This window comes from Ptychodera flava, chromosome 5 (genome assembly GCF_041260155.1).
Source record: "Ptychodera flava strain L36383 chromosome 5, AS_Pfla_20210202, whole genome shotgun sequence".
Taxonomy (NCBI): Eukaryota; Metazoa; Hemichordata; class Enteropneusta; family Ptychoderidae; genus Ptychodera; species Ptychodera flava.
In genome coordinates this window covers 39,748,798-39,762,274 of record NC_091932.1, presented here as the reverse complement: position 1 = coordinate 39,762,274, position 13,477 = coordinate 39,748,798, and the positions used below count along the sequence as shown (strand labels likewise).

Genomic DNA, 13,477 nt, shown 5'->3' with positions numbered 1-13,477 from the left:
GCCGGATATCTGAATTTGTTGAAATCAACTGCCCTATTTCACAATCACAGGCTGGTTTTCGAAAAAATCGTAGTACCATTGATAACATTTTCATTTTAGACACTGCAGTATGGAAGTATTTAGTTAAACACAAATCAAGGTTATACTGTGCATTTATCGATTTTGAAAAAGCTTTCGATAGAATAGATCGTACCGCTATGTTTTACAAGCTTTTGAAATTAGGTATGAAAGGGAAAATGTTTAAAGTATTAAAATCCATGTATAGTAATGTAAAAGCATGTGTCAGGACTCCGCATGGAGTAACTGAGTTTTTCAACTGTACATTTGGGGTTCAACAAGGGTCTGTATTATCACCTCTTTTGTTTAATATTTTTATTGATGATATCGGTGAAACTTTACAAAGTGGATTGTATAGTGGTGTCTATGTGGGTATGTTAAAATTATTGTATTTATTATTTGCCGATGACTTAGTTATTGCTTCTAGTAATGTAATTGGGTTGCAAAGACAACTTGACAGGCTTTGTATGTATTGTAAGCAATGGAAGCTAAAAGTCAACTCATCTAAGACAAAAATTATGGTGTTTAGGAAGGGAGGAAGATTGAAAAATTATGAAAAATGGTATTTAGATGGAAAACATGTAGAAGTAGTTTCATATTTTAACTATCTTGGTTTACAATTTTCTTGCTCGGGCGTATGGTCTAGCGCCCAAGAGAAATTGGCAAAACACGGTAAAAGTGTGTTGTATAGAATTAAGAAATACCTTAGTCTCTTTAAAAATTCAGATGTTAACATTGCACTTAGAATATTTGATTGTAAAATTTTACCGATTCTTATGTATGGTTGCGAAGTGTGGGGCTTCCACGAGGGTCCTGATGTGGAAAATGTACACACCCTATTCTGTAAATTCATTTTAAAAGTTGGTACCAGAACATGTAATTATGCTGCTTTGGGAGAACTTGGTAGAGTGCCTCTACGAGTCATGAGGCTTGGTCGTATTGTTAAATACTGGCTCAAATTAATTAGTAGTGATAATGCCACATATATTAAAATGTGTTACAATTACCAATTTGAAATGGCTGAGAAGGGATACAGTTGTTGGGCTTATAATGTTAAGCATTTGTTGTTAACTTATGGTTTTGGTATTGTATGGGATATGCAAGCCGTAGGTGACGCATCATCTTTCTTATCTGCATTTAAGCAAAGATCTTTTGATATTGGCTTCCAACAATGGAACACGGAACCTTCACGATACTTCTAAGTTAGATTCATATCGCCTTTATAAAAATAACCTTGTGCTTGAGAAATATTTATGTGTTATTAACGTGGAGATATTTAGAAGAGCATTATGTAAATTTCGAGTGTCGAATCATAACTTGCGTATTGAGAGTGGTCGATTTGAAAATATTCCAAGGGAAGCCAGAGTTTGCCAGTTGTGTAATGACAATCAAATAGAAAGCGAGTTTCATTTTTGTTTAGTTTGTCCAGTGTATAGTGACATAAGAAAACGTTTTCTTCCGTCTTACTGTCATGACTTACCAACAGAAACGAAGTTTGTGAATCTTCTCAGTTCACAACATCCTAGTACTATTATCAATTTATCTAAGTTCATCTTTTATAGTTTCAGCCGAAGAGAAAACTTATTATCCACGAGCAATAATGTATAACTGCCCCTAAGTTTGTCTGTATTATTTTTACAAGAATTGTAAGAAAGGCCGGTGGCCTATATTACTGAATAAACATTATATATATAATATAAAATACTGTTGTATCTCATGACAGTGAACTAATATCTATTAAGGTTCCACCGATATTGGAAAATGTTTAGAGAGGGCACAAAATAAAAACAACAAAACTAACAATCATCTGCAATTTGGATTGACATGGGGTCACATCAACCTTAGAAATTCATTTAAGCACTGTCCCTCCACCTGATTTAAGTAAAGGAGTTTTACGCATTTTGCTGTGTTTGGTCCCGATTAATTTGGTTGAAAATATTGAGCCGGTGGCGCAGTAGCTAAATCTCTTCTAAAACGAATGTAACATTCTAATATTTTATTGGATTGAAGTTCATCTACGCGTTGAGGCTTTTCATCCAAAAATACACCCGCTAAACGGCTATATATGTTGAGAAAAATCAATTTTATGCTTGAATCGAAGCTAAATCTGCAAAGCAAGTTTATTTATTTGAATTCCAAGAGAAAGAATGGAGTATTCGGCCAGTTTAGGAACTTTCTGCGCTCCCGGTTGGACTTTTTTGCGGTAACCGTCATACAGAACGCCCGCACACGGCCGCGGACGAGTACTCGACACTGCTACCTTGAGAGGGACAATAGTTTCTGACGCTAACTCCTCACCCCACTTTACACATACGAAGGAGTATAAAAGTGTTTATATCACGTATCTTTCATATCTTAATCACGATCAAACGAACAACATTTCTGCACGTTGGAAACCTCAAATTTAGGTAATACTTTCCTTACGCACTATCTTCAAGGGTAACCAAAGTACTCGTCATGACGACAGTGAAGTAATCTCAACAAAGTTTTCATCACCGACCATGAACAGCATATTGGGAGCTAAAACTGATTTCTCTCCAATCTTTCACAGTTGAAGCTCAAGTTAAGCAAGTATTGCTCAGGCGAGAAAACTGAAAGTCAGGTATTAATATCCTTACGGACGATCTTTTTGAGTAACCAAAGCCATCCACGTGACAATCAGTTAGTTGAAGAAAACCCCATCTTGAAGGTGTCCAAAAGATAGCCACCAAATATATTCTAGGACATCCTCAGGAGAGGAATTATAAAGAGCGTATGATTAAATTGAATTTGCTCCCGTTGAGCTACAGGAGAGAATTAAATGACTGTGTCTTTTTAGCTAAATGTTTTATTGGTATGTATGATTTAAATTTAAGCCAGTTTGTCACATTCAAATCCCCTGATGATACTTCCATGAAGATGCCACTTTTTAAAACTGAATGTTTTCGTCATTCGTTTTTTAATAGAGCTTTTTACTCATGTAATGTAATGCCCTTTCATGGCAAATCTTCAACAAGTGTTAGGTAATACACGGGTCAGTTAAACAATAAATTTTATTCTGATAACACTTACTTGGGTGGCAAAGTACCACTGTAAAAGTTGCAGTCTCTGTTAATTTCTCTGGTTTTTTTGAATTTTTTCGCATAGTATTTTTATATTTATATTGTTATATTTTTGAATTTATCTTAATTCATTTGTCTTTTCTGTTTTTCATTTGTATGTGTAACTTGTAAAATTTGTTCTTTTGTGGAGGGTTGCTTTCTATAGGTGTCAGTCACCTGTGCGACTCATCCTGACTTCATGTCGAAGCTGAATAAATAAAAAATAAATAAATAAATAAATAAAAAATAAATAAATAAATAAATTAATTAATTAATTAATAAAATCAACTAAACTCCATAATGGTTCCACCAATATTGGAAATTGTTCAAACAGGGCAAGATATACTTTTTTTTCAGAAGAGATCTAACTGCGAAAGAATCGGGCATCGGCTCAATATTTTCGCCAAATCAATCGAGACCAAACACAGCAAAGCATGGCATGCATTAAACTCCTGTACTCCGGTGAACTTGTAAGGTTAATGGCCCTGATTGACCCCATGACAGTCCAAAGTGTTTGTTTTGGTGTTTTGTTTTTGTGCCCTGTCTCAACATTTTCCAATATCGGTGGAACCTTAATAGATATTAGTTCACTGTCGTGAGATACACAGTATTGAGCTTGTCTACTCGGTTAGTACATGAGCAGACGGAGTTGTTAATTTTGACAAGTCAATCCTGGTTTGGACTAGAATTGTAGTGCAGTCTACAAATACAGACGCTGTTATGACAAGTTAAATACTGTAGAAGCTGTTTCAAACTTGGGGAGTAGAACGAGGGAAGAACTCACCAAAACTGTAGATACTGGCTCTTTGATAATATGCAACCTTATTGTCGAAAGAGGAACTTCCAATAATATCTACAATGGTTTTTCAACAAAAGTGTTAGTTTTTGAAACAGAAAGCGTATTTTACGAAAGGAATAAAATTATGCAAAATTAATCGAAAGTTAATGCAACTTTATCTTTTTACAGCACTTAGTTTCATTTAAAGTCACAATCTTTTAAACCAACACGATCAGTGCACAGCATACTTGTATACACTTTTGAACAACAGTTCCTCAACTTCCCCCACCACTCTGTTCGAGGTGTTAAACAATAAGGTGTTAATTATGCAGTGTGTAAAGGCCTGGGTCTTGGCTTAATTTATGACTATTATGCAGATGCATTCAAATATTGAACGTTGTTGTTGAACGCTGCGTAAGAAAAGTTCGGTAAAAAATCTCTCCTTCGACGTTATAATCAACGTTTTCCACGTTTTCTCCCTTCTTTCCTATTTTCCATGTGGACAGAAGTAATCATATCGCGAGTTACAATTTGCTACGGTGTTTAATCGTGGGTGATATAGCTTGAAAGAAACTGATGATAGAGTTTTGCTGTTTTGCCATCATTTAAATACAGATGAGAACATCGATACACCTGGCGATAGTCTAGGCGTTTCCCAGGCGCGCCATGACATTCTCGTGCTGGGGCTACCAGGCTTTGACCTGGAGAAGGGGTTTGGCATTGGACTAGGAGCAGCCTTTCCCCTCCCTGCCGGCGGTAACACCCTCATGGGGTGCGAGATTTTGGTGTCAATCAAATCCGTTGTTGCCATTTTTCTTTTGTCGGGTAAACATTTTTTTTTCTGACGAAAGGCAGACTTGTGTGAAAAAATTAAAGCTATATTTTCTTAGCCGTCTACAGTGCAGTTAATTTGTAGATTTTTTAAATCTCATACAGGATCTAAAATAATATATACATATATACATATATATATAATATAAATATAAAAATAATAGAAACTTATGTCTGTTACAACTGTGCAGTTAATCTGTAGATTTTTTACTCATACAGGATCTAAAACAATATATACATATACATCAACTATAATATAAATATAAAATAACCGAAACACATGATATAAACATAGATGCCAATCATTTTGCATATCATTGTCTGTGCACTGACACCAAAATGTTTTCACTTCCGCCATCAAATTATCTGTTGAGATGAAAATGAATAAAGTAGATCTGTTGTCTGTTACAACTGGCATTATTTGACCCATATGTACGCAAAACACTGTCAAACCTTTTTATAACCTGCCAAATTCTTCACGGAGACCCTTCCAAAACAGAATGTACTGCAGCCATCTCCTAAGAAGGCCAACAGCTCGATCGAACTCCTGGAATAATGCCAGCAAAGGAAGAAGGGTCGCTGATCTTACTTTGAAAAATGGTTGTTGTTGGAACTGTACTAGCTGTTGCCGACAAAGCAGGACGCCTAGATCATGGGAAACTACCAAAGTTTTATCTGGTATCTCCAACGGACTAAACTAAATGTCGTCTGAAGGACAACATGTCGAATTTTATCTGCTATGACTATGGAAGTTGTGACGTGCGGCTTTGTCGGACTCAGAGGTCAATAAAGGATGATACGATATCGAGCATCGGCTCAATATTTCCCCAATTTCATCGGGACAAAAACAACAACAAATGGCATGCGTGAAACTCCTTTACAAAAGTGAACTTGTAAGGTTAATTACCCTGAGTTACCCCATGTCAACCCAAAGGGTAGACGATTGTTTGTTTTATTATTTGCTTTTTTCTGCCCTGTCTGAACATTTTTAAAATATCTGTGGAAACATTTTGAGTTTTCTAACCTGAGCAATAACTGTATAACCTGAGCTTCAGTTGTGAAATGACTCCTGAGAAATCAATTTTAGCTCCAAGATGTCTTTCAGGTCGCAGGAAAATTTGTGGAGATTAGTTCACTGTCATTCCGTATGGAAGACCGGTCACGACATGCGACATGCGACCTGCGACTTCAAAACTGCGACCTGCGTCCTGCGAGTTTGAAACATATGACCTGCGACTTCGGCATTTAGACCAAGGTGTAGGCCTAACCTGCGACTTCACAACAGCGACCTGCGTCCTGCGTGTTTGTCAAACTGCGATATCAGTCTTGATTTGTTCGCACCATTGCTCTGAACACGAGCCTGAAAAACACGAGGGACACCATTGCACTATATTCAAACAGCCGGTTTACCGCATTCTCGCGACCAGAGCATGATTTTCGCACCGCTGGCCTACGCAAAAATCGGCCAGCGAAAGAATTCAACCAGCGATAGAAGTGCATGAAGCTGTGACGGTAGAGAATTCCACAAACGAAGAGCACAAATTTATTTTCCTTCTTACGAAAGGCAAACCGATCTGAAATAATGCAATAGCAATAGGGTTTTAAACGTCTACATCAGTGTTTAATAGTTTCTGGAACTTTTCTGCCTACATGATCTAAAATATTATATACACACAAAAAATAATATGTACATATTATAGTATGTACATATTAGGCTTAAAGACTGAAAATAGGATTGTAGGAGGGTTTAATTATGTCCTGTTTTACAGTTTTAACTCGCGTTATCTATAAGAAAGTCGAGTCGTCTCTGGCTATTCATGGTTAGCAAATATGTTTGCACTTCTGTCAATATCAGTATTATTTTAACTGCTTTACTTTGCATATGTATTTGTGTAGACAAATGTAGTCCGAAGTTAACCAGTAAGAATATTTTTATTTTTCCAACTGAACAAAAGTTGGATCAATTCGATTTTTTGACGAAAAGTAAAAATGAAATTAGACGAAAAGATGGCAACATCCGATGATCAATCACTAGAGAATTGGAACAAAACTGGAAATGTTAGAAAATGAACGACAATAACTGAAAATTCGAATGTTTGCAATGACACTGACGCAGTTATGATACGGGGGGGGGGACAACTGATGAATTAAACAGACAGCTAGATGGTTATACCACAGTGAAATGAGGATAAATACCAGAGATATCTAAAAATCAAAAGGTTTGTCGATAACATAAGGAAAGAAGCGAGGTAAGGCAGACGAAGAATATCTAAAATAATTTGAAATTATAATATAAACATATAAATGCCTAGATCACGTAGCATATTATTTTCCATGCATTAACACGTACTGTCAACATTTCCGTCATAAAATTATCTCTCCAGATGAAAATGAGTGAACTGGAGTACATGAATTGAGTTTTGCCAGACTTGGTGAACGATTTACCAAAGCGAAAGCAATGGCTTATTAATTGATCGATGTTGAACGTTAAATCTGCTTTCCACGTTTTACCCTTTGAGCGCTGTAATTTTCTCCCACCAAAATTTTAGTGCAAAATTTTACCAATTGTATGAATTTTCTGTATTTTTTTGATAATTTTGGACCAAATCGACATCACATTTCATTGGCTACAGGTTTTTCCCAAATTTTTGCAAAAATTGGAGAAAAATTGACAGGGGTTTATTATATAAAGGGGACAAAAATAGACTTTGGCGCTCAAAGGATTAAAGTTCACGCAAGACGCCTCCAATCTAATAATGAGGAAAACACCATGAAACGTTACGTGTTGTTGTCGCATGTTGCAGTTGTGAAGTCGCAGGTCGCAGTTTGACAAACACGCAGGTCGCTGTTGTGAAGTCGCAGGTTACACCTAGGTCTAAATGCCGAAGTCGCAGGTCGCATGTTTCAAACTCGCAGGACGCAGGTCGCAGTTTTGAAGTCGCAGGTCGCATGTCGCATGTCGTGACCGGTCTTCCATAATTCCGACTGCTTCGGTTAGTCACGAGATAGTGCGTAATAAAGTACTACCTGAGTTTGGGTTTCCGCATCGGAAATGTTTTGCTTACTTCAGATTAAGATGTGAAGATAAAAACAGTTTTTTTACTCCTACGAATGTGTGAAGTGAGGTGAGGAGTTCGCGTCAGAAAATGTTGTCCCTCTCAATGAAGTATGGAAAACCGGTCACGACATGCGACATGTGACCTGCGACTTCAAAACTGCGACCTGCGTCCTGCGAGTTTGAAACATACGACCTGCGACTTCGGCATTTAGACCTAGGTGTAACCTGCGACTTCACAACAGCGACCTGCGTGTTTGTCAAAGTGCGACATCAGTCTTGATTTGTTAGCACCATTGCTCTGAACATGAGCCTGAAAAACACGAGGGACACCATTGCACTGTATTAAAACAGCCGTTTACCACATTCTCGCGACCAGAGCATAATTTTCGCACCGCTGGCCTACGCAAAAATCGGCCAGCGAAAGAATTCAACCAGCGATAGAAGTGCACGAAGGTGTGACGGTAGAGAATTCCACAAACGAAGAGCACAAATTTATTTTACTTCTTACGAAAGGCAAACTGATCTGAAATAATGCAATAGCAATAGAATTTAAACGTCTACATCAGAGTTAGTTTCTGGAACTTTTCTGCCCACATGATCTAAAATATTATTAATTGATCGATGTTGAACGTTAAATCTCCTTTCCACGTTTTACCCTTTGAGCGCTGTAATTTTCTCCACCAAAATTTTAGTGCAAAATTTTACCAATTGTATGAATTTTCTGTAATTTTTTGATAATTTTGGACCAAATCGACATCACATCTCATTGGCTACAGGTTTTTCCCAAAATTTTTGCAAAAATTGGAGAAAAATTGACAGGGGTTTATTATATAAAGGGGACAAAAATAGACTTTGGCGCTCAAAGGATTAAAGTTCACGCAAGACGCCTCCAATCTAATACTGAGGAAAACACCATGAAACGTTACGTGTTGTTGTCGCATGTCGCAGTTGTGAAGTCGCAGGTCGCAGTTTGACAAACACGCAGGACGCAGGTCGCTGTTGTGAAGTCGCAGGTTACACCTATAGGTCTAAATGCCGAAGTCGCAGGACGCATGTTTCAAACTCGCAGGACGCAGGTCGCAGTTTTGAAGTCGCAGGTCACATGTCGCATGTCGTGACCGGATTTCCATAATGAAGCGGTATCGAGTACTCGGTCGTGTGAGGGCGTTCTTTGGTACCCCGAATAAAAAAGAAGATTCCGCAGGAGTGTAGAAAATACCCGAATTGGCAGAATATTCCCACCTTTTCTCTTGAAATTCAAATGAATAAACTTGCATTGCAGATTTTGCTTAGTTTCAAGCCTATAAATGACCTTTTCTCAACATACAGCCTCCTAGCAGGTCAATTTTTGCATGAAAAGCCTCCACACGCCGATAAACTTTAGTCCAATAAAAAAACTGAGATTGAGAAACTCGCAGATTGTTAAGCTTGAGAAGCTTAAGCTTGAAACAGCTACTATTCACTTGTCATAACAGCGTCTGTATTTGTAGACTGAACACTATTGTTTTGTTTGTATTCGAGTGACTGGTCCCGACCGAATTGACTTATCAAAATTAACACCAAAACACCAAACACTTGACATACGGTCAATCAGGGTCATTAACCTTGCAAGTTCACCGGAGTACAGGAGTTAATGCATGCCATGCTTTGCTGAGTTTATTTAGCCGATGCAACACGTCATTTTTAACACTCTCATTTACAATGGATGGAAAAATTTGCTGGTATCTCAGCCTCTTTTGCAGGATGGAGATATAGCTCAGGAACTGTAAAACTATCACTATTAAAACCAAAGTATCCCGCTCTGTAAGCTGTCAAACACATTGACGGGAAAACCACAATAGTACTGATGGAAGAGTTAGAAGAAAGCAGTATTCCGACGACAACCGTAACTATGACTTAATCTTATTCTGAATTTCCCAATAGGATACCTATGAAAGATTTGACCTGTTTCCAATCATTGTAGGTCCAAAACCGATTCCGACATAAATGTATATCCACAAAAGAAGTACATTTTTATGCCAATAAGACTAATACTGACGTCCTCATCAACGTTGTATCAGACAACTTTTATAAGTCTCGAACTTATTATACAGGCTGGAAATTTCCCCCAAAATGTGAGCCAATAGAATTTTTAAATGACTTTGTGCGACTTTAAGGGCCCATACGGATTTCTGCATTTTACTCCGTTCCGTTTTTGGCAATGTATCGCAACTTCTGGAGAGTGTAAGTAGCCTTATCTTCACCCAGTTGGTAGTTAGTGACTGTTTCCACAAAGCCGTGTCCCAAAGTTCCAATAATGTTGCGAAAACAAACGATATCGTGACAGACAGGACCAGAAGCCGCTTCATTATTCAGAATCGACTTTTATCACTTTCAAGATTAATTTAGCAAAACGAAGCGGAGCATCAAACAATCAAAGACACAGTTTTTCAAACACTTTACCCCGCTGTCGATTGCAGCGGTAACAGCTCATCCACGGCCATTACTTTCTCATTCTAATACTTGATTAAGTGACAAAACTCAAAAACGCACATTCTTGAGCAAAACAAACAAAACGCAAACATGTTTTGAAACATTTTCACAATTTTCGTAATCTTCTATTGTCGAGCTAACAAAGTATATTATACTCGTTGGATGTATTGTGAAAAATCAGTTAAAGATACTCAAATATTTGGTGCGTTTTTAAAGGACAGTTGATTATTATGTCCTGCTCTCGAACGGTTCGCATTTAGAGTTGTCTAAATTGTCAATTAGACACTCTTCCCAGTCATTTTGTCCCCTCTTTTTTAAAGGAATGCGACACTACACAATCGTTAAATATGGTGAATTTATGCTGATGTCTAAATGACAATTGACGACAGCCAATCTTTCATTACATTGGTGATCACTTATTGACTTGTTAGCAGTTATGGTACATGTACAAGACATCTACATTCTTTTCTCACTGATACGATATCAAACACAACTACCATGTCACGTCAGAACAGTCACAATCCGGCTTTAAAAATCTCATTCAAGCATAGTTTGATGACTTCTCCTTTCACAACTCGGATTTTAAGACTGTGTCAAATAAATTTCGGGCTATTTAAAGTTTTATTTAGGTACTTATTCAATAGTCAATTGTGTCGAACATAAATTCACATTTATAGGTCAAAACTTAAAAAGTCGAGTTTCAGAACCCCTCGTTAAAGTACATGTACGATTAGATCGTTTAATCAGTTGAACATCACTCACTGCAAGTAAAGACAACATGTCGGGCTTCAGAACCTTTTCATTCAATACATTTCATTAATACCAAACACAAACATGGAATTCGCATTTATTTATTTTCACATTTTTATCATTATTACAACTAAAAATCGGGTTAAGGACCCTCTCATTCAAGTAAGATTTGATCGTTTAATGAGTTGAATGTCACATATCCTAAAATGGAACATATAAATTTGGGTTTTCACAAGTTTTCGTTCAAGTATGATTCAATCAGTTCACAGAAAACACTTGCTTGGAAATAGCATCACGTACAGGCGATTCTATCTTTTAACCAGTTATGAATATCACTAGCTAAAGTAAACCTTAAGTGCTGGATGTCAGCGATCTTTTCCACGCAAAATTTGATCATTTTTATCAAAGCATGTTCGTTCTTCCCCAATCATATATTACTGCCAAGAATGAGATTAAATGTACTACTAGATAAAATTAAAGAAAGAAATGTGTGTTTGTTAATGTGATGATAATAGAAAGAGAAAATCCTCAATATTTTAAATCTCCATGTTAACTTTTTACAGTTATGGAACGACAAGGACTGCAGCTTTGCTTTTGTGTTAACCGGTACTTTTCGTATCGGCATCGATTAATTCCAAGGCAACTGTTTTTATGCTTTTCAGTTCTTTTTTCTCAGACAGCACACATTCACAAACACACACATACATATATACACACACATACATAGATACATACACAGATACATACATAGATACATAGATACATAGATACATACATACATACATACATACATACATACATACATACATACATACATACATACATACATACATACATACATACATACATACATACATACATACATACATACATACATACATACATACATACATACATACATACATACATACATACATACATACATACATACATACATACATACAGAGACTATAGTTTGCATACCTCTTTGCTTTGCCAAATAGCATTATAAATATTTTTCACTCACTTACCTTCGCTTGCACTGCTTTATTGTGAGTACTTCGTCGACGCAAACTGAGAAATCTATTTAACTCAGTTACTGGAGGAATTCGAAGGTCTTGTGTCATTTATTGACTTATGCAAAACAAACTCCATTTTTAAGCAGCCATTCAGAGACCTAGCTCTCAAATTATGCAATTCACCACCCTAGCACTGCGACGTACATCAAACTATAATGCATGCAATAAAGGCACACATTTTACACTACATTTACAGCAAATATAGACACGTATTTTAATTTGTATTTAGGGCAAACAAAGGCAACAAATAAAACATCAGGCAATAAATTGTCCACTATTACTGTGTTTTCTGCTTGTATTGACCTGTATAAGGACTAAAATAAATGTTATAAATGCTTAAAAAGGTTCGATCTGCCATTAATTGTACGAAATAACCCTCTTTTAATCAATGATTAACCACGCATTTCCATCTCCCTAATTTCATTTCGTTTTTAATGCGTCCTACCGCTGAAAACCGTTTACGAACTTTTTACACCAACAGTTTTGTTGGCGGCACCTGATATTTGCATAATGGATTGTTATAAATGAACCTCTCAGTACATTTTTTACTATCAGGCCAAACAAAAGATACAGAACGTAAGCAAAACGCACCTACCTGTGCTTGAATTCTTGCCTTTATGCGTGGCTCGTTGCCCTCTCAGTGTTCCTGTTAATAACAGGACCCCTGAAACCTTTCTCTGTTTTTATGAAATTACAGATTTCCATAATTACGCAAATAAAAATATACCTTATACTTCCCATCATCCAATAGCATGCTGATGATATTTTCTCATGAGTAGCAGAACTCTATAAAAACCGTTGTTATTAGTAAATGCTAACACAAGTGAAGTATTCTGATGTTTTTTTTTTTGTACTGGTAATTCAAACTACCGCATAAGTATGAGGCTTTGAATTGGCTGATTCACTGTTGTTCATTTCTGATATCACAATACTGTGAGTGAAAATCAACAGAACTTTCTGACACTTAGACAAACGTTTGCATTTAGCTGTTTTTATTTTTCACTGTCGGTTGGTATTGCATACATTGTGAATAGTGACGTACGTAGATATTCTAAGTTAAGCAAACGGCTGCAACAGAATGGAAGTCTAACAAGCTGCAGCAAAGTTTCGAATTACAATACCATCATTGAAAGACTCTTCCTGGTTTTTGTTCATAGAGTCAAAAGAACGTTCTTAAACGTAATTATTTTGAAGCATCATTTTTGGCATCAGAGTAAAACTATGTTAATGTAATATTTTCGTGAAAAAACAAACGATGAAGATATCTAAGTAGTACAGTGCTGCCGGATTGTGATGCTACAAGCATAGTTTCTTTTAGCCTTGAAGTCCCTTAACTTAACTTTTGCTACCTAAAAGATTATGTGAAAGTTATCATTTTGCTTTTGATACCCAG

General features: G+C 36.7%; 1 protein-coding gene across 1 annotated transcript in view; it reads right to left on the bottom strand.

Moving 5' to 3' along the window:
• LOC139133911 (uncharacterized) overlaps positions 1 to 12,824 on the bottom strand; it is a 28,133-nt gene extending 15,309 nt beyond the window's left edge. The window contains 1 exon segment of the mRNA XM_070700693.1: positions 12,821 to 12,824. The gene's annotated coding sequence lies outside the window, so the exon portion shown is untranslated.
• Between the last annotated feature and the right edge of the window lie 653 nt (positions 12,825 to 13,477).